This window comes from Patagioenas fasciata, chromosome 3, assembly GCF_037038585.1.
Source record: "Patagioenas fasciata isolate bPatFas1 chromosome 3, bPatFas1.hap1, whole genome shotgun sequence".
Lineage (NCBI taxonomy): Eukaryota > Metazoa > Chordata > Aves > Columbiformes > Columbidae > Patagioenas > Patagioenas fasciata.
In genome coordinates, this window is record NC_092522.1 from 30,368,233 (window position 1) to 30,388,626 (window position 20,394).

At 44.6% G+C, this 20,394-nt stretch overlaps 1 protein-coding gene across 11 annotated transcripts in view; it reads right to left on the bottom strand.

Annotated features, from left to right (window-relative positions):
- TRERF1 (transcriptional regulating factor 1) overlaps window positions 1-18,724 on the bottom strand; it is a 104,092-nt gene extending 85,368 nt beyond the window's left edge. For 3 of the 11 annotated variants that reach the window (XM_071806036.1, XM_071806033.1, XM_065835140.2), the window contains exon 1: window positions 18,155-18,408. The gene's annotated coding sequence lies outside the window, so the exon portion shown is untranslated. Of the gene's footprint in view, window positions 1-16,146; window positions 16,366-17,242; window positions 17,379-18,154; window positions 18,411-18,460 lie in introns of those variants that run through there. The other 8 variants (XM_071806030.1, XM_071806034.1, XM_065835137.2 and 5 more) reach the window with 6 other exon arrangements.
- Window positions 18,725-20,394: the final 1,670 nt, after the last annotated feature.

Consider the following 20,394-nt stretch of genomic DNA (forward strand, 5'->3'; position numbering starts at 1 on the left):
TTTATATACAAGAGGCTAGAACTGGCCTCAGCTGATCTGCGCAACTTTGATGACTGTGTTTTCAAAATAAAAGCTAGGATATTAGTCATAGTAGAGTAGCATCTCTAGGGGACAGTTTGGGTGGCCACCACCAAGATACGCGTGGAAGGATGTGTGAGAGAGGAAGACTGGTATCTACCACTTCCTCCCTTCCACCAAAAAACAAATAAAATTCAGAAGAGGCAAGAGTTCTTCCTCACATACTGTGGGCTCAACCCCAGGCACAGGATGCAGAACTCTGGCCTTCATGTACAACTCAGAGAAGGGGCAAGGCCAACAGAGTTGGTGGGGAAATTACTCAAAGCCAAAAATATAAGGTTTCACCAGTTTGATTAAATGGCGACTTCTTGGAAAGGTCCCAGAGAACAGTTGCTCCAAACGTAAGACCACAAACCTGTCAAGGATCGGACCTCCAGAAGGACAGTGCTTTCCATGGCACTTATTTAGCTTAGGAAGGTCACCAGAACCCGCAAAAAAGACAGAACAGCTTAAACCATACCACCTCTTCCCTATGGCAAATCCACAAAAAATGCTCCTTTTTTTTTACTCCCCTCCCACATAAAGGGGGACATCATGCCCCAAACCACCATAATAGGAAAAACAGTCTGGGTAGAACAGGCGATTACTTTAGCAGCTGACCTGTGCCCCAACCCTGGCACAGTGAAATACAAATGTCCAACAGCACTCACCCCACAGGGAGCTGGCAAAAGGCAGCCCTCTTCCCCCCAAAATTTTAGAAGCTAAAGCTATCAGCAACTACTCCTTTGAGAAACCTTAGCAGCTTTATTTTGGGGATGACCCAGAGCTACGTCAGAGCTGTTCAGCTCTAATCCAACAGATTTACCCACTACACAAGTATGTGCCAGCTGTTGGCGGTGCCACCTGGGCACACCTTGCAAGCCTGCTGTCCTCAAGGACACCACCAAAACCAGTCAATGTTCAACAACAACAAAAATTACACTACTTGCAAAAGGTCAAAGTCAGAGGCAAGGAGGTAAGAGGCCACTTTGCTTGTCCTAGTACTCTGACAGACCTGTCCAGCTTTCCAACATGACCACACTTCAGAGATAGCGGGTTTTTGGGTCTCGGAGACTCTCTGCAGCTAACAGGCCCCACACGTCCCACCAACAAGGGCAGAGACACCACCAAGGCAGGTATGGAAAGAAAAGAAGGAGTGACAGTAATCCAGGATCTAGCCCTGTCTGCTGAGAGATGAGGAGCAGCTCTTGCTGAGAGAGGATCCACTCCTAGCACACTCCCACAGGATCACACCACACGTTGTCATACATAGGGCCCAGCAGACATACACTAGTAGAAACTTTTCATAAAAATCACACACTTCCACATCTCTCATGCGGGACAACAAAGGAACACAAAAGACCCCCTTGTGACATGCAAAAAGGCCTCCTCTTAGGCCAAGATGCCTACCTCAGAGTAGGACGAGAGACAGAAGCAAGCGAACTGAATCACCGAGTGAGAGCTCAGCACAGAGCTGTTCCACCAACGGAGACGTAGCCAGGGAGTAACTTCCACAACGGCTCTGAGGGCTGCAGGATGGCTACAGGAGAGGAGACCCTCATTTTCCTCCAAAGGTATCACAGTTCCTAAGTTACCTCTGGCAACCTACACACCACTGACCTAACAAATGCCTTTCAAAGACCTCGGCCTAACACTCTAAGCCTGCATTGCTTTCTCTCACTTGCCTCTTCCCACAACTCCCACTTATCTCCCAGTTTCCCTCCCTACCTCGTGGCTTTTTCCACAGGTCCGACCACAGCACCACTGCACGGCACCAAGCAATGATGAAGCCAAATTGCTCCTTCCCAAGCCATGGTGCCCAGGAGGAAGAGGATGGAGAGGGCCCAGGCAGGAAAACCCCCAACAGGAAAGCCAACCTCAGCTGGAGACAATCACAGTTCGGCCAAACCCAACCAACCCACTTACAACTCCAGTTTGTGGCAGATTGGTGGCTCCAGACTACAAAGGCTTCACATGAAACTCCACCTTTCTGGCTGAGGTTCTTCTCCTTTATCCTCATCAATATTACTTGCTTATTTTCATCATTTCTGTTCAGAGCTCTGTAATACAACTAAGTCCCCACTTTCCAAACACTACTATGAATTTTCCACAGTTTTTTAACCACACAATAATTACACAGGCTACTTCAGCTTCTTGGAAACTTAAAATGTTAATTAACAGTGAAAGGTCCTTTTTAATAGCTTTGCTTTTTTTAAGGTTTCTGAGATCATTACTTTGCTCCAACTCCATACAGCAAGGAAAGGGGAAAATGTATACAAGCAGTGATGGCAAGAAGGTAGAAATAGGCTGTGAATTAGTAAGAAAAGGAAAAACTGATGGATTAATAATGTGGGAATGATGGATTGGGTTATTCAGTTGCATGCAGAGATATGACTATGTGACAAGGGACATACCGCACACAAAGGTTTGGTGAGTTGGAGTCTCCTGGAGGTGGAAGAGCCTGGTTTTGGTTCAGTTTCATGCAGTTTCCTCATCTTTCAAGCTCTACACGCTTCCACAGACCATAAATCAAACCCCACAACACATAGATTGTTTCTTGCCCAAATAAGAGTTCACCATTTTTTTTTCTGGACATTTTTGGAAGTAAATAAAGGGTATTTCCATTAGAAGCAACTCTTGTCCTAAGTTAAAAGATAATACAACACAAAACCATATAATGCCGTTTGTATTTAAAACTCAACAGTTTCACAATCAATCTTCTTCAGCTATTAAAACAGGTCAGAACGACACTGGGGGGAGGCAAAGCTTACACTTCAGATAAACTGGTTTAATACAGATACTATCCCATAAACTCTTCAACACCACAATTATGAGAAGAGGGACACATTTATTTATTTCGATAGGGATGATGGAGCAGATGACCATCACATCACTGGTGAAAATTGCTATGTCATAAAATAACCTACAGCCACCTGAATTTCTAAGTTCCTCTAACGAAGTATCATGTGCCAAGCCAGGCAATCCTGATGAATTACATTAGAAGCCTATAGACTTCTCAGAAATAACTGATTTGCTCAGAGCTGCATCCGCACAAAGGCAGGCATATACTCCTGCCTCTGAAGGAAAATAAATTCTGACTTCTTTCATCCACGTATTTTCACTCGAGCGTAAACCTGTAAGATTATTAACTATAATAAAGCATTAAAATGGATGTTAAAATGGTGTTTGAGGGTAGCAGACATTCCAAAAACATATATAAGGTGAATGCTAGTAGACTGTATAAAGGTAAGTTTCAACTAGAAAGCTTTGCTGTGATTTGCGGTACTTAAAAAGCACTCTTTTAACAATTTTAATAGTTTAAAATATTGGAGCTTAGTCCCAAAGAGATGTAACTAGCACTGAATGGCCATTTTAATGGAATTTTTGCACCCTCTCTCCATGCTCTACTTTATAAATAAACCTCTAGAGTTTTTATTGATTTTTTTAACATGATAGATTGAGCCTCTCTGGCAGAGAGGGCCAAAGAACAGCAGATGAAAAATTACAGGTTCAGAATTCGTGAAAGGGACAACAATAACAAAACCCTCAAGGGAAAACAATTCCAATATCATGCACATATGCTTCTGTTCATTGCTTTTCAGATCAGTATTCTCTGTGCGTGTGTGTATATATATCTCAAGACCTCTTTACTAAATTTACTGTCAAAAACAATTAAAAGAATATCATATACAGTTATCTCATGTGTTGTACATCTTTTGAACTTGACTTCAGTGCCTTACTTGAGTAGTCTTTACTCTGAAGTGGTGTGGGACATGCTATCAAAATTATCTCCAAAAGTTTTGCAATTCAAGGTCTAGGTTCTGGAGGTGACAAAGTAAAATCATTCAAGAAAGCTTTTATGGTAAATATAGCTACAGCTAGCATTAAGTTAATACCGTTAGCTGGTCTTACGGGGTCCCGCACCAGAGCGCATCAGGATGCTGGCCTGCTGACCCAAACTCCGCAACCAGCTCTGCCCGTGTGAACATCAACAAGTGCACTTGTGGTGAAGCTGTGAAATCACTACTCCTCCTGCAACCCAACTCAGAAACATACTACGGTGGCAAAAAAAACCAAAACAACTTAGTACGCGTGTGCACGGACACAAGTGTAATGGATTCATAACCCACCCACATGAGAAAGACACTGCTGGTTTTCTGACACAGCGAGGGACCTACTGTGGTCGTGTGATCCAGTTTTCAGTTACCGACATTTTGCAAGGGATACGCAGAGCGGCTGATTCCACAGGTTACTTCCTTGCACAGGGAAGAACATGAAGGATAATAAAAATATTAATGAATAATAATAAATTAAACAGAACGGAATGCTGTCAGCAAAACCTAAACTTAAAAGTACAATCATAGGTATTTAGCAGTATTTTGTCTTTATCCTATTTGGTTTGTCTCTCCTTACCGCAATGTATTATTTTTTAGATCTGGATCTGTTCCTTACGTATATATGACTAGATTAAGAAGATTCCATGAACACATGACTGCGCAGTATTGTTTGAATTCTCTGCAGGATCTTACAAACTCCTGTGTGCTTAATTTTAGGAACAAGGACAACAAAAAAAAAAATCAAACACCAAGAACGTCTGCCATTTCCATATGTGCTCTATATTTTACTAGTTCTTTAACAGAAATTAAAAAAAAAAACACACCACACATTAGGGGCATTATGTCTTCCCTGACATTTAAAATGCAATATACTTCTTAATTGTCGCTCTCCTAGAAATCTGTTACACCCAGCTCTAAGTTCCCTAACTGATGGGCAGAAGGACTGGCAATTCAGAGAGCTGTTTGTGGGGATGTGAGGATGATGTGGCAGTAGCATCATGGATATTGGGGGATTCTGACCCTGTAATGCCCCAAAATGATTTTCAGTGGACAATTACATTGTTTAAAGTCAGGAGCCACTACAATTTCCCCCCCCCATCTTCCTCTTGGCAGTGGTTCTTCAGATGATGGAGGGAGATGCAAGATCAGCAATTCCTACCACAGTAGTAACCAACGGGGACCTAATACACATGCATGCAATGCAACAGCAACCAGCAATAAAACCAGAACAGCTCAGGATGCTCAACATACAGGGAAAGATGGGGTCAAGAGTGGGAGAAACCAAACTAGAGATTTTGTGTCACATCTCCCACCAGCCCATACTACCTAACTCACCAAGCTGGGGTGCAGCACGCGTCCAATACAGTTCCTGTGGGCTGGTGCACACATCAGAAAGGATGGTGCTTTTTGCTTGACTCAGCCAAACCAGATGTAGAGACCTATAACCAGACCTACTGACTCCTTCTCCAAGATCACACCTCTGCAGCTGAGCTGTGGAGCTGGAGGACCATTACTGCTACCGACTGCTGTTGCTCTGCAAGGAACATGACCTTCAGAGGCCAACGGTTTCAACCTCACACTAAACTCACACAATCCTTTATTGCCATTAAAAGTCTGATTTTTAAATACCGCTCCGCCTTGGCTCGCAGACACCTGCTACTGACAATTATCAGAGAACATATGTAAGAAAAAAGAATAGCATATGGCTGTACAAATAACTACAGTGATGAAGTGCTCCTCGCAAGCTCTAAAAGGAACAAGTCATTCCACCAGAGTTTTCTGATGCGCCACCTCCACGATGTGCACAGCACCTCCCGCTCCAACACATGCACAGGGCAACATCAAAACGTGCCCTTCCAGGGCATCCCTCAGTACCCTCCCCTCCACCCCTTCGCCTCAACAGCTACAGAGGAAGAGCTGAGCCAGAATATACATTAAAAACCGAAAAACTGCAAGTGTGGGAATGGCTGTCCATAGCTTTTGCATGGCAGGAGCCCGATTCAAAGCTGTTCCTGCAAGCCTTCCCACAGAAGGTGCCCGGAGGCCTCCTCACCTTCCTCCCAGGTCAGAGCGAGGTTGACGGGAGGCAGGACAAGAAGGGAAACCTCTCCATGTCCACTGCGGCAACAGGTGGGCTTGTTTAGCTGTATTATTTTTTTTAGAGTGCTTGCGATCAGCCCCTTCACCACTGCTCCAGACCTCCCAAAACAGTACGGATAAATAAAAACTTCCTACATATAGAACACTAAAGCTGGAAATTTAGCAAGAGGAGAGTCAGGACGATAGTTATCTTTATGCTTTGTCTCTGTGCACATTTGGTACCACAACCATCACAGTACCAAGCCTGCTACTTTCAAATGCATAAATTCGACATCACATTTCCCCCTTCTCTCTTCTCAATGTATTTATTTTTCCTCTGGGACGTGACTTACTTTAAAAATTGCTTTATGATTAAAAAAAGGCAGCAATCAACTTTTCAAAATGTCAGCTTTAATTTGATTTCTGTTTCCCTCCTCCCAGCTCCTCGGGCTGTCACAGGAAACCCCCATGCCTCCATTTCACACCCTGCCGCAGCTGCAGCCCCAGTGTCAACCCCAGCCCCAAAACCTTGGTGTTTTGGGTAGAGATGAGGCAGCTCAGCTTTGCATACAGGACACGCAGGCACGACCTAAGAGCTTTAGCTCAAAAACCTTCTTGGTCTCACAAGGGTGGGAAGTTTTAACGGGGGATGTACCCGGGCGTCAATGGGCCGCAGTGAACTTAAGCCCCCCTCACCAGATCTGCCCAAAGGCACCACGCCAGCCCTCGCTGGCTTGTGCCGCATCAGCAATCCCAGGAGAAAACACGGTGTTTAGGGGCTCACCCAGGCAAAGAAATGAGTTACATTCCCATCAGTTTCAAAAGGCTTTAGAGGATGTCTTTGTTTCTCTTCATCATACAAGATTCAGAGCATTTACGATGAAGTTATCATCGTGGCACAGTCAGTGAAGGAAGACTCACAGGGCAGAGCTAATATTCGCTTAATAACCCAACGGGGAGGAGAAAAACTTCTGAATTTAGCATGGCTGACATAAGCTGTGATGTCATTTCCACACAAAGGCTAGTGAAAAAAAGAAAATTTTTTTTTTTTTCAGATCCAAGATACAAAGATATGTAAATCGCTTGGCCTCCATTTCAAATAAGCAGTGTGAGATAACCCAAAAAACTTAATAACATTTTCAGCCTTCATTCCTGCGCTTCAGAGGACTCGAAGCCTACAACGGGACCAGCTCGCTGGGAGAGGATGGAGCCAAACCACTTGTGCGGGCACGCAGCCCCCGCGCCGGCCCACCCAGCCCTGCCCGCACAGCCTGATGCTCACTCTTCCAACAACATCTCTGGGGTTTGGTTTGGTTTGTGTGGGGTTTTTTTATTTATTTTTGAGGAAGCAATTTTAAACAATCTATCAAAAAAAAAATCTTACTGTAAAGAAATCGAAAGTATTTTTGGTATGATTGTGGCTGAAATTAACAGTTCTCTATGGAGAGACTGAACAAGCCAAGTGAAACAGGTGAATATCTGAGAGAAAGGGCATCTAAGAATTATAAAAGATGCCCAGCTAAACTAACTAAAATAAAATAAACTTCAGCTGAACAGAGAAGAAACCACCAAAAGAAAAGTCTGAAAGTACAAAAAAATAAAAACCACCCCAAACCATCAGCTTATTGAATCTGGGTAACTCAGAAGAGGCTGCAGACTACCTTTAAAAAAAAAACCAAAAACACAACAACAACTCACTTTTTCCCCAAAAAAGTAACTCCTTAATACAAACTTTGCCTTAGGTGCTATGCATACCTATTATGCCAGTAAATAAGTTTAGAACTTGAGAACATTTATGAGAAAATTCAACCTGGAGGGTAATTTTCCTGAAGTTTCTGCTTGGCAAATGAAAATAGTTTTTTCAACAGATTAATATCCTTCTCTCTAATTCTTATTCTGTTACCATCATGTAAATTGGTGTTTTACACAAATGCAGCTTGAAACTTACCTAATGAAAAAAACATCACACAAATCAAACCAACCTGCACAGGACAGGGCAGAACAGCACTAATAACATGTAAGCACAGGTTTCTAAATAATAAAAAAAAAGTTGTTGCATAATTTATTCACTTTCCTACTAGTTTCCCAGATTAAGATAGCAGCACCATGAGATAAGGAAAACATTTCTTTTGCCTCCAGCTCAGTAATTTACAAGTCTTCAGGTTTCCCTGAGTTTTGTTGTTCTTGTTCAATGGGAAAATACTGTGGAAATAAGGTTTGCCTGAATTTCCAGTCTACAAAGCTCACTAACTGCAGCTTGATAGAGGCACACGCACTGAGCACCATAAAGAAAGATTTACAGTAAGCAGTGACTAATCTTTACAGCGTATACTGTACGTGTATCACTGAGTCAGCTTGAAAGTTCGTTCATTCACTCGCACGCCGCTTCTGCCATTCTCCCCGCTCTCTGATCTGCCGGCAGATCTGAAATCCGCCTTCCCTTCATTCAAGGAGAGCTTCTTATTGCCTTAATAGGCAATAGGTGCAGGTACAAAAACTCACTGCTGTTGTACTGGATTGACCTAAAAAACACGGACTTGCCTACACAGCAGCATAAAAACAAACAAACAGACCAAAAAACACACAAAACCAAAACAAACCTACGTTTTCTTTCAGCAATAAACTTCTGCGTATGCAAGGATGCAGCCCTGCAAGAAGGGACTCTTGAGGGGGCACAAGCTGACCCTGCTGCTGGAATAACTGCCCAGCTCCAACATTTGGCAATCTGATTGTACAAAGCCTGCAATAAATGCCCAGTTTAACTGATCAGGCTGGTTTACTGGTAACAAAAGCATTAGCAAAACAACGCAGGCAAACGCTATAGACAGCTGGAATGGCCATGTATGACCTGGCATTTGCTGAAGCCTAAAATAAGATGCTCTGCTCCCTTGTTCTCTTTTTGTTTCTTTCAATTTACGTAATTAGCAGTACGGATTTTCCAGAAATAACCTGAAAGTAAAAGTTCTACCTGAAAAAAAAAAAAAAAGCTGTTTATGCTAAGGATAGCGTGGGGCTTAAATGTAAGGGTTTTCTTTACTTAATTGAAGTCTATCATCCACTTCGGAATTACGATCCTTCAACTAGAACAATTATTACAGGGTAACATCATTACAACAAAGAGCTGCGCTCATATACAGACTCAACCCTATACCTTCTTTCAAACAGTCACACAGGTAGTTCAGCAGACTACAATATGAGCAGGCGCTGCTACAGGTGACTAAAAATTGACAAATTGGGCCCAATACTGAGCACCCTTAATCCAATGGATTAGTCCATCAACCAGCTTTATGTAGTAATCTACATGCCATTGTCAAACCGTCTGCACTGCAACCTTACTAGCTTTGGACCATCGCCTACTGGCTCAGAGGTATTCTTTAAAACCAGATGAGCCCATGTTATTTTAATGAACCCCTACTTTAACTAACGATCGAGTAGTTACCCCAGGGATTGTACGCTGACAGGCTTCCAGCATTAAAGTATCACTTTCATAAATTATCGTAATTCTGTGGTATTAGGCTATTGTTTATATATGTGCATTCAACATCCAGACTAAAATTTATTCAGAAATCTGGACATTACTGAAATAAAAGTCTCCTAGGACCGTATTTTTTGATCCCTGCTCATGTTAAGCAATACCTTACTATGCAGGTAGTCACATTTGGCTTAACTTACATTATTTTCATTAACAAAACAGCACTTACCCCCTGTCTTTTTTCTGCGCACCTCCCTTTTCGGGCATATTATTTCTTTAAATCTAAACCTGTTTTTGACTTCAAAGACTAATTTTTTACTACAAGCAAAATGAAGGGTAAAATTCATTCTCTGCAATGCATTTTTGGTTTTCAAGCATATACATGGTGAGGCCTTTTTCCGTTTTACCTGCAAGGCATACTCTCTTATTCATGCTTTTTCATTTTAATAGGAGCAACTTTAGAAAAGTATTACAAGTTCATTATGAACCAGCTCTTTCAAAATTTCATAGTCCTAAAAAGACCACTTTTCCTTACCTCAGAAAAATTTTGCTTCTTATTTTCTGCTTCTATCAAACACATGCACGCAGCAGCAATACTTTTTCATCATGATCCAGGCAGCTCAGACATTGATTTACTGAACTCTGACAGCATAAAACAAGCTTACCTGATGACAAAATATAGAGAAATACTGTTCATCACCACCACTGAGAAGCCTCTTCCAGTTGTGGCAACACACAGCATCAATGGAAAAAAAGAGGGAGAAGCTGCCTGCCCACGCTTCTGCAAACATTTTGGCTTAGAGGAATTATTGCCACCTTAAATGGAGATATGTCCCTACCATGCTCAGAAATATGGGTTTAACGTAGTTATGATTATGAATCTCACTTTTCCAGACATAAATTGTCTGCTAATTTAGAAACCTCCCTCCACTCCCCCGCTCTGTACCTGATGCTTTGCCATGCCGGCTTATTGAAACACGCGGGGATGGTTCGTGGGGCATCACTGCAGATGAGGACCGCAACGCCATTAGTGCTTCACTGCTTGTGTCCAGAGACACCCTCCAACAAAGCAGATACCTGGTTCCTACAATCTGGCTGATCTTGGCGTGATCAGGAGGCAGAAAGGCCTTCCAGACAGAGGCGAGAATGCCATTTCTGACACTCAAATGCCAACAGGCAAGGCTGCATCCTGCCCTGCTTGGCGTGCTGCTGCTCGCAGCAATGGTGTTGCCAAGTTAGAACTTCAAACAGCTCTACCCAAGCCTCTTACATAAGAAAGTATCCTGGTTCTGCACCTCACCACTAAAGCGCGTCAATCTCTGAGATGGTTTTCTGCCCTATTTTTGCCAGGAACTCATTAGAATATCACTGCAAGTACTTGTTTATCATCATTGCTGTGATGCTGAATTCACGTTTTTACACTAATCAATAAAAACTAAATCAACACACTACACACCCAGCCCACACATGAAGAAAATTCATTTAACAAGAAGATCAAAGTTGTCTACGTTCTACTGCTGTAAAATCACAACCAGCCTCTTGGTTTTTGCCAGATATCTTTGAAGAATTATTGGAAATGAACAAAAATAATTCTGGAAGCATATACTGAAATTGCAGATACAAAACAGAGATAAGAGGACGCATGCAAATAACCATGTGGGAGACCTTCACTTCAATTTGAATTGTATGGCAGGCCAAAGAGACAGCTGGAGTATCAACACTCCTGCAAAGCTGCACCATTCAACATAGCTTAACGCGAACCATTTCTTTTGTTTTATCAAAATACACAGGGGTTCCTTTGCAAGACTGAACGTAAGCTCTTGAAAAGTAATGAAAAACACTCAGAAGGCAAGCCAGCAAGTTAGCATTTTAACTGCTTGTGCCCCTTCCCCCCCAATGTATTACGGGTACAAGCAGCAACAAAACTGCTGTGCTCAACGCTGAGCTACACACGACAGAAACTTGTGGTTCAAGTGACCACAGGCTCCCGCGCTCAGCAGAGACAGCTCTGGTAATGGCCACGGAGCTCATGGTTATTTGAACTTCCACTGCAACCTAGAAGCCATTGCAAATTGATGTTTTCAGCCTCCAGAGAGAGCGCAATGCCCAGCGCTCTCACTGCTGGAAGCAGCGTGAAGTCAACCACAAGAAGACCCTCTCTCTGCAAGGTAAGCCCAGCTGTCATGCTCAGGACAACCAAAACATAAAGGAGGCAGGCCAAAATGAAGCACTGCGGAAGAAACTTAAGGAACTCTTAAGTCAATACCCTAAATATTTCAAGGCTTTGGTAGCCTACATTTTGGGGGAAAGAAAGTTTAGTTCAGCTACGCAGGGTCTTCTAAGTATTCATACTTGTGGCAGATCTCAACCATTTGAAGACTGGTCGGCATCCATTTTTTATTTAATACACTGCTATTGTTGCTAACAATGCAAATCTTAACACCACAAAAAGAGCAAATAGCTAGCAAATTTGTTTATGAAATAACAATGACACTAGTTTACTAGTTTGTTGTTCTGTTTGTCTTTTTTGTTTTTCCTGGTACAAACAGGATCCACCTCCCAGGACATCACCTCCACCAGAAGCAAGAGACAGAAGGGCAGCAGTAGAGCTGAAGCACTGGCCATACCCAGCAGCTACGGGCTCTTGCCAAAGAAGCCCCATTTACCTGCTCCTTCTTCACGCACCGCTGCGCTGTCCAAAGGAGTAAATAATCTTTAATCTCTGATCAATATGAGTATTAACAGCATCTTCTTTTATGCCTCCAAACTTTCACAAACTTGTAACACAGTATTTCCTAATCTGCAGCATTTAAAAATTGTATTAAACATTCAAGTGCTTGGGATCTCTTTGAGGAAAAAAATATTACAACATATGAATAACATAACTTGGTAATGTATTTCCTGCTCACTGATAAATTGTATTAAATTCTGCAAGTACAGCAGAGGGCTATTTCAACTTATGCGAAGCTCCAAGAGCATTCATTTCACTAGGACCCACTTAAGACCATAACCTTGCAAGACTGCCCATATGCATTTGTGCCGTAAGGCAGCAGCATTTACTGCACTGATCATTTCAAAACTACATGCCAGGATTGTAGCATCTGTTCTATTAAGAAAATGAAAGAAGCTACTATTCAGGTCAAGTATAATATATTTAAAAAAAAAAAAAAAAGTCCTGCTAATATAGCTGTAATTGGCATAACTCTCCAAGTGTAAATAGAGATCCTTCCAGGAAAAGGCATTTCTAGTTCTGATTTGGCATGTGAAACATGACAATACTGGGAAAACCACTTTTCTGCTAGTACAACTGGAACTCAGGACTCCTACCCACACAGAAGTGTTGCAAAACCCCTCAGTCCCCTAACATGCTCTATTTTAACAGCAGCATTTTGGTTTAAAGGGGAGAATGTATTTAAGGCCATTTCTAAAAACATTAGCATTATTTTTTTTTCTTTTAAATATAAAAACTAGAACATAGACTTCCCTCCTGTCCTCCCCCACACCCCTCAAACACACACACACTAAAAATATATAAATAAAGGAAATGAAACTTCCCCATCAATGAAAATAGTGTATGTGGGGGGGAGTGGAGACCAAAGACAAAAATGGGTCTGTACAGCATTTTTATGGCTAACTAGGAGTCAAATGACTTTTTTTTTTTTCTTCTCAGAGAGAGAACTTCAGCCATTATCAAATTTTAGACTTAATAGCCACTTTCTTCACAGCGTTGGGTACTTTTTTTTTTCACAGTCTCATGCTGAAGTTATTCAGGATTTGATATTCACTTAAAGAGAAAGTACCCAATTTAAATTCTGCATCTCAAATGGACCCTGTCCTTTAAGAGCCCTAGTAAGTCCTGCTCTAGCCAGACAATGTGAACAAAAGCCTTTCACCATCAGGGACTTTTTAAAAAAAATATTGCTGATAATTTAATATTTAACTTATACGTGTTTTGCTTCCTTAATCCAGATTTTTACAGTCTCTACACTGCAGGGCTAGCTGGAGGTTTTAGTACCTGAGTCTGAGCTTTCCTTCATTCCTGAACATGAGATTTTTGACAAATGAAAAAAACAACCAACCGCAAATATCAAAAAAGACCATCTACAACAATCTTACTTTGCTATAGATACAACGAAGTCTAAACACGAAGAGGAACGAAAAAAAAAAAGTCAAAGCAAAACAAAACCTTGCAGCACTGCACTTCAAGGACATATCACAATGCAGGCTCTATCAAAAATCTTACCATGAGAAGCCAATGAGGGGAGGGAGGGGAAAGACAGCAACCATTTTCTTGTTCAACTAAAAAGACAGGAGAAAATTTGTGCTAAGGCCCTGGATGGCTGTTTCAGAAAGGTAGAACTGGTGGGCTATGGAAACCCAGCACGTGTGGCCATATGCCTGGAAAGGGACCTACACCAGCCACAGCTGACTGGTGGATGGGAAGCTGAAGGTCAGCAATTTGCCTGAAATTCTAACAAAATCTGCATTGTACATTGAAGAAAGACAAATAAAAAATAAATAAAACAACAACAAAAAAAGAAAACAACGAAACACCACTACATTTTGAGCCTGCATCATATCAACATTTTGGGTCTTTCCAGAGCAATTCATCAGTTAACTATGAAAACTGAAGTGGGCTGTTTGTGTGAGACTTATTACTCTTTGTTACAGAGTAAACTGAAACCACAAGACTCATTTCACTCAGAACCTCAAAATATACCCAACGCTACATAACTCCTCCAAAAACCTGCAACATCCCCACTCTAATATGGAGAGTTTAAACTTAAAAAAAAATCCTGATTATAGGGTAAATAGTGCTTACATTAAAGGCATGCCACAGATTCCCCAAACCATTATCCTCTTGAGAAGAAACTACTGTAAATGATCTATTTGGGTTCTAGTTTCTGCAGCATATGATTGTAATCTGAGCACATTTTCCAGACACAAATCAATGTCTTTTTTTCTTTCTGCTGCTGTTTCGAGCAGGGCCAGGTGACCCCGCACCCCCACCAACATGGAGCGACATGGCCAAGCCAGAAAGAGAAAAACCAAACCATCATCAAAAGTACTCTTTCTGCCCACAGAAACCAGCATCCAACAAGAACCAGTGTCAATTACGACTCACTGACTGCCAGCGTTACCTGCTTCATCCTCCCAGCCAGGCTGGACCTGGTGCTACCTAGAGACACATGTGCAACAGCAGCCACAAGGAGATGATGGTGCAGGAGCCCGCTCTTGGCATCTCCAGAGCTGAGGGGAAATACTTCTCCAACCTCTACAACTTAACCTGGCACATAAATGCACGCTGCTCAAAAGCTAATTCAGTGGATCTCCTAAATCCGTTTCAAGTGAAGAGCTAAAGAACAAACCAAAACTGATAGAACTGTTGCTACCTTTCTTTGAACCACACTCAGACCCACTCTTTGAAGGAAGAGACGCCTTTCTTAAAATATATTCGAATGCGCTATTTTTGTCTTTCTCTTAGAAGGCCTGATTTCCCCTCACAGCCCTGCAATCGATTACCATTTCTCAGAGCTGGACAAATTAAGAAGACATTTTATAACTTCATATGCAGCCGAAAGCATGGAATTTGCTGCCTTTATTTTTTTAGTGTCAAGTGCAACCTCCTCCCTCCTACCCCACAAATATTCACATCTGCAGTAACTCTACTCTTCTAAGTAGTGCCATGGAAGTTGGTACAACCACTTGGGCTGCGCACCTGACATGAATAACTAAGTGCGCGGCAACCACGCCACGCAGAATTCATACACGTGCTTGAAGATGCTTCTGCATACACCTTGCAGGTGGAGGAGAGCCAAAACGATCCATTAACTTTAGGGACAAAAAAAATGCTAATTCTGATGATAATTTTTCATTGTAAGCTAGGGGAGGAAACAAATAGTTTCCATATCAACAATTATTTTGTGTCTGTCAAACACTGCTTGTTCTTTTTTTTTAAAAACATATTTCTAAGGAAGCTGAAATTAAACTGCCTTATCTCACAAGTTGTTATGACACATCATAAGAAGACACAACCTTCCAGCACCAGAATCTCACAATGATGTTACAGATCCTAGGGCCCTTTTTCTTTAGTTTATTACTGTCCCATTACAGTATTAGGAAAGGGAGAGAAGAGCCTTCTTGAACACTTTGCCAAGTAAGTTTTCAAGCAACATAGTCCCCACTTGATTAGAACAAACAAAAAAGTAAAATAAGACAAAAATATTTATGGCAAAATATTATCTTCAAAGAAACCAGAGTACATTACAAGATTGCTCTTCTTATACTTTTCTCATACTCTGTGCCAGATGCCAAGTTACAAGCTATAATGGCAAACCTCACTACATCACTGGAAAAATTTTAAAAAACCAGGAGAAGTAACAGAGTTATGAATTTAAAATCTAAGAATTCCTTTTTCCTACCTAGGCTAGTTGAGGGCTACCCAAAAGCAAAACAAGCCTGAAACAAGGACTGGCTTCATAGTCTTAAATGCATAACAGCAGTATTCTCAGAAACAGCTCATAATCAGTAACATAAAGATCGAGACAATCAAATGGATAAGAAGTGGAGACTTTTTTCAGTCTATCCAAATACAACATGAGTCAATGTTAGGTAGAGAGGTTAGTCACGCTGTGGTTTATTTACGCTCACGTTGGCCCATGCGGGAGCGATGTAAACACGGGAGGCATGATGCCTACCTACCCTGGCTTGATCCCTCTGCCCCAGGCAGGGATGCGAACAGCTGGACATACAGTGATAGCAGCGTGATTCAGCTCCGGCCAATTCTCAACTCTTCACTGAGGCCAGCTTCCACTGTGAAGTGCATTACTCGTATTGGAGCTTTTTTGGCTTTTCAAGATACACTGGTTTGTCTACCACGCCGACACTGCTGCTCAGCTCCTCATTGGAATCTCTCAACTTCTGAAACACAAGTAGCGGAACAGATCTTAAGAGTGTCTACTTGTGCCAAAACTTTTGGGTAGGGTATATTTAAGACTTAATTTTTTCCAAACTATAACAGATTATCTATCAGTCATGGAAGAAAAATGCATAGAACACATTTTTTTTAATATGAAAAATCACTTGTCTAAATTATAAACAAGTATATTTGTTTTAAGCCAAGCTGCACAGCTTAACTTCCGTGCCACATACGCATGCATGGAGCACTGATGAAGTAGCACTTCTGCTGTTAAGCACATGCCTTGGACAAGCCTTAAGAAAAAAAGGTAACATACCAACCAGGGCACATTGCACCCCATCACTTCAGTGGGTAACAAAGTCAAATGGGTTCTTTCTGGATAGATACATCTTATTAAGGAAATTGCTCCATTCTGATCCAATTCACCATTCAAACAAGACCACCAAGCAGATAAGCAGTGATAGCAGTTGCAGATACTGCACGCAGGAACGGTTCACATATACACCAGCATCGTAGGGATGGGTCACTTTATCGTGAGGTTGTAGCCCACGCAAGGGCAAGGGGCAGGTCCCCAGGGGAGCTTTGCGGGTTGCTGCCTGGGCAGGAGGGGTACAGGCAGCAGGGTGACACCGCCGAGCAGCCCGGCAGGCCCGGCCCGAGCTTGCCAGGTGAACCCTCCCATCTTTCCATTAGATACTGTAAAATTCTAGCTGTCAAAGACATAAAACTTCACCCCCAGTGATTACCTCCTCAAAATATTAATCATGCAGTTAAGCACTTTGCAACGTTACCCATAAACAGTTTAGTTATGGGTCACCGTATTTGTTTTGCTGTTATCGTATTAGTCTGTAAAAATCCATGAACTTCACCCATAACTACCTGAATCACAACCAGCCCCGATGCACTGGGACAGCAAGTACAGGTGAGATTTTACTGGACGAAGGTATTAACATCGCTAAGTTTGCAACGCGAATAGTCAAGCCCGGCTAGTTGACTGGCAGACGTGAAAACCACTCTGTAAAGTCAGCAGAAAGATGAGTAGGCATTATCCATTTATTAACTGCTTAACTGCCAATTATTTTACTTGCAAATCACCTCGCTGGTATTTAAACATCTGGCTAAGAGTTTTGGTTCGTTAACCCCCACATTTCGACGGGGCAGAAACCAAAAAGCACTTATGCCCCCTGCGACAGCGTCCAACCCGTCCATGCATTCCACTCCCGCAGAAAAAAAGAAAGATGAAGAAATTCACATTTCTCCAGAATAAGTTCGCACGCCGCGGTGCCGCCCGGCCGCAGGGCTGGGCTGCAAAGCCGAGCCCCGGGCCGCCTCGCTGCTTACACCGTCTGACACCGTCACCGCGCCGGCCGCTCGTCTCAGGGGCCGCGCCGGCTCCGCGGCAGCGCCGCTCGGACAACTTCCGCGGCACCCCCCCCCGCGCCCCTCCCCACGACACGGAGCGGCGCCGCGGTGGGGCGCCCCGGGACCGGCCCGCCGGCCCCCAGCCCTCCCGCCGGGCCGGGCAGGTACGGGGCAGCGCCCCGCTGCCGAGCCCGCCCCCAGCCCGCGCCCGCCGCCCCAGGCGCCCCCCGCCCGCCCTCCCTCCCTGCGGCCGGCCGGCGGGGAGCGGCGATCGGTGAGGAGGAGGAGGCAGCAGGCAGGGCCTCGCCTACTCGGCGCTGCAGACCGAAAGTGAACTGCAAACTTTTTTTTTTCCCTTTTTTTTTTTCCCTCTCCATCCAGCGCAGCCTCAGCTCGTGCAAAAATGAAACTTGCGAAGCATTCGCCTACCTGGCGTGAATTCTGCAACAAGTGCAGGCGCGGGGGCCGGGCGCGGGGCTTATGTCCGTGTCGGCGAGGAGGGAGCAATCGCGATATTAATTTATTACAGAGCTGCCCGGGCTGGGTCCTACTTCACTTACAGTACGCGCTCATCCTGTAAACAAATATCGCTCCGCCAGGAAACATAACTCCCCCGGCCCAGCCCCGGCCCCGCTGCCCGGCACCCACCCCGGCGGCGGCACATGGAGCGGAGCGGGGCGGGGGCAGCCGCACCCCCACCCCGCGCCGGGGGAGGCTCCGGGCACCGGCACTTACCTCCGGCACGGCCTCCCCCTCCCGCCGCGCTGCCTTTGCCGAGTCCGTGATGCAAAAAGAAAAAAAATAAAAAAAAAATCCCGGTGTCAGCAAATCGCTGTCAAATTATTTTCTTGCAGAGGGCGAGGGGAGAGGGAAGGGGGGGAAAGCAGAAGCAGAAGGGGGAGGAGGCTGCGGGAGGCGGCGGGATCCCTCCGCCGCGATGGGTCTGGCCCTGGGTAGCGAAGCAGGAAGTAAGGTGTCGGCGGCGCCGCGGCCACGGTCGCCCGGCCCCGCGGCGGGGCGGCGGCGAGGGGCTCCCGCCGCCCCTGGGGGATTCGCCGCCGGCCGTGCGCCGCCTCCCGCTCCGCCGCGCCGCGGTCTCGCCGGCTGCCCCTCCTCTCGGGGAGGCGAGCGCAGCGCAGGTGCCGGAGCCACCGGTGGCGACCTGTCAGCCGCTCCCGCCGGCGCGGCCGGGGCGCGGGTCGGCGAGCGGCAGGCGACGGGGTGCCACCGCGGGCTCCCGGTGCCGCCGCGGGCTCCCAGTGCCGCCGCATGCCGCAGGGCGGTGGTGCCGGGGCCGGCTCCCGCTCCCGCCCGGGCGGCGGCGCCGGGGGGTGACAGCGGCGCCGCGGCCCGACACCGCGTCAGCCCTGAGGCTGAGGGGGTCCCGCTGCCGAGGGCTGGGGGCGAGGGTGTCTCCCCGCCGCTGTGGAACTGCGGCCTGGGGGGAGGGTCTCCCTTGGCGCCGTGGGGCTGTCATGCGGTGCTGGGGGAAGGGGATGGGGGCCGGCGGCGGCGGGGGCTGTGGCCGGGCCTCCCCCAGCCCTGGAGCGGCAGAGGAGGAAATGTGTCCGCGGTCAAGGCGCTTCTCTCACCGGGGGGTCTCCTGCCCTGTGCGGGAAGATCCGCCGCGGCTGCCGCCGGCTCCAGGGAGCCTCCTGCGCTCTGGGTTAATTTGGAAGTTAATACTCTAATACAGCGAGCCTTGTAGGAACTTGCTCCTGTGGTCGCTGATCTTGGCCACCGGTAGCCTTAAATTATCTTTTTTTTTTCTTTTAATTTTACAGAAATGTTTTCATTAAATACCTCGTCAGTCCTGCCTCCCTTGAGCTCAGAATTTGCATTAGATTGCACCAAAATGTTCCCTTGCAGGGAAGGATTTTGTGTCTTGGGGACAGATGCGTGATGCATACGGCTTATGCAGTGCTCTGTTTAAGCTCATGGACGATGACAGACACGTTACTGTAAGAAACCGTAGCCTGGAAGAGAGAAACTGAAAGGGGGTTGTTGATAGGGCCTACTTCTGCCTTCAGAGAGGAGGAAAAAAAAGAACTCTTAAGGGTTATAAGTGGAACAGAAAAAGGTCTTTGGTGTTCGCGTTTGTGATTCAGCCATACATTATAATGGTTACCAGCAGCCTCATTTTCTTTTTATGGTCATCCTGTTTTCCAAGTTGCATGACACTTCCATTGGGCCACTGTTCTTAATAATTTAGCCTTTTATGAGTTTGTTTTGATTTACAGTGTAGATTAGAGCAAAAGTGAAAAAGTATTATATCACCATTGGCTATGAAACTCCTTTGTGCTATATGCAAAAGTCTCAGTTGTTAAAAAGTCAACAGAAAGGTTCTTTTTTTGTTATTGTTAATTTTCCCCAGACAGCTAGCCGTTTTATAATTTTATTTTTACTTAAATGAAAAATACTATTCAGATATTGTAACTTCTCTGTGCTGAGCTATGCAAAATCTATGCTGAGTTTTTGATTCAATGGTTGTTTTGTTTGCTTGTTGGAGTCCTAAGTCATGTAAACTATGTTGCAAATAGAATTAAAACCACAACTCAACATGTGCCCTGCCTCTGTTTGTTTTTTGTGTCTAGTCTGAAACCCAGAATAGCCCGTATTACTTGTGATTTCCAAAATGACCTTTGAAAATAAGCAATGGAATTTAACAC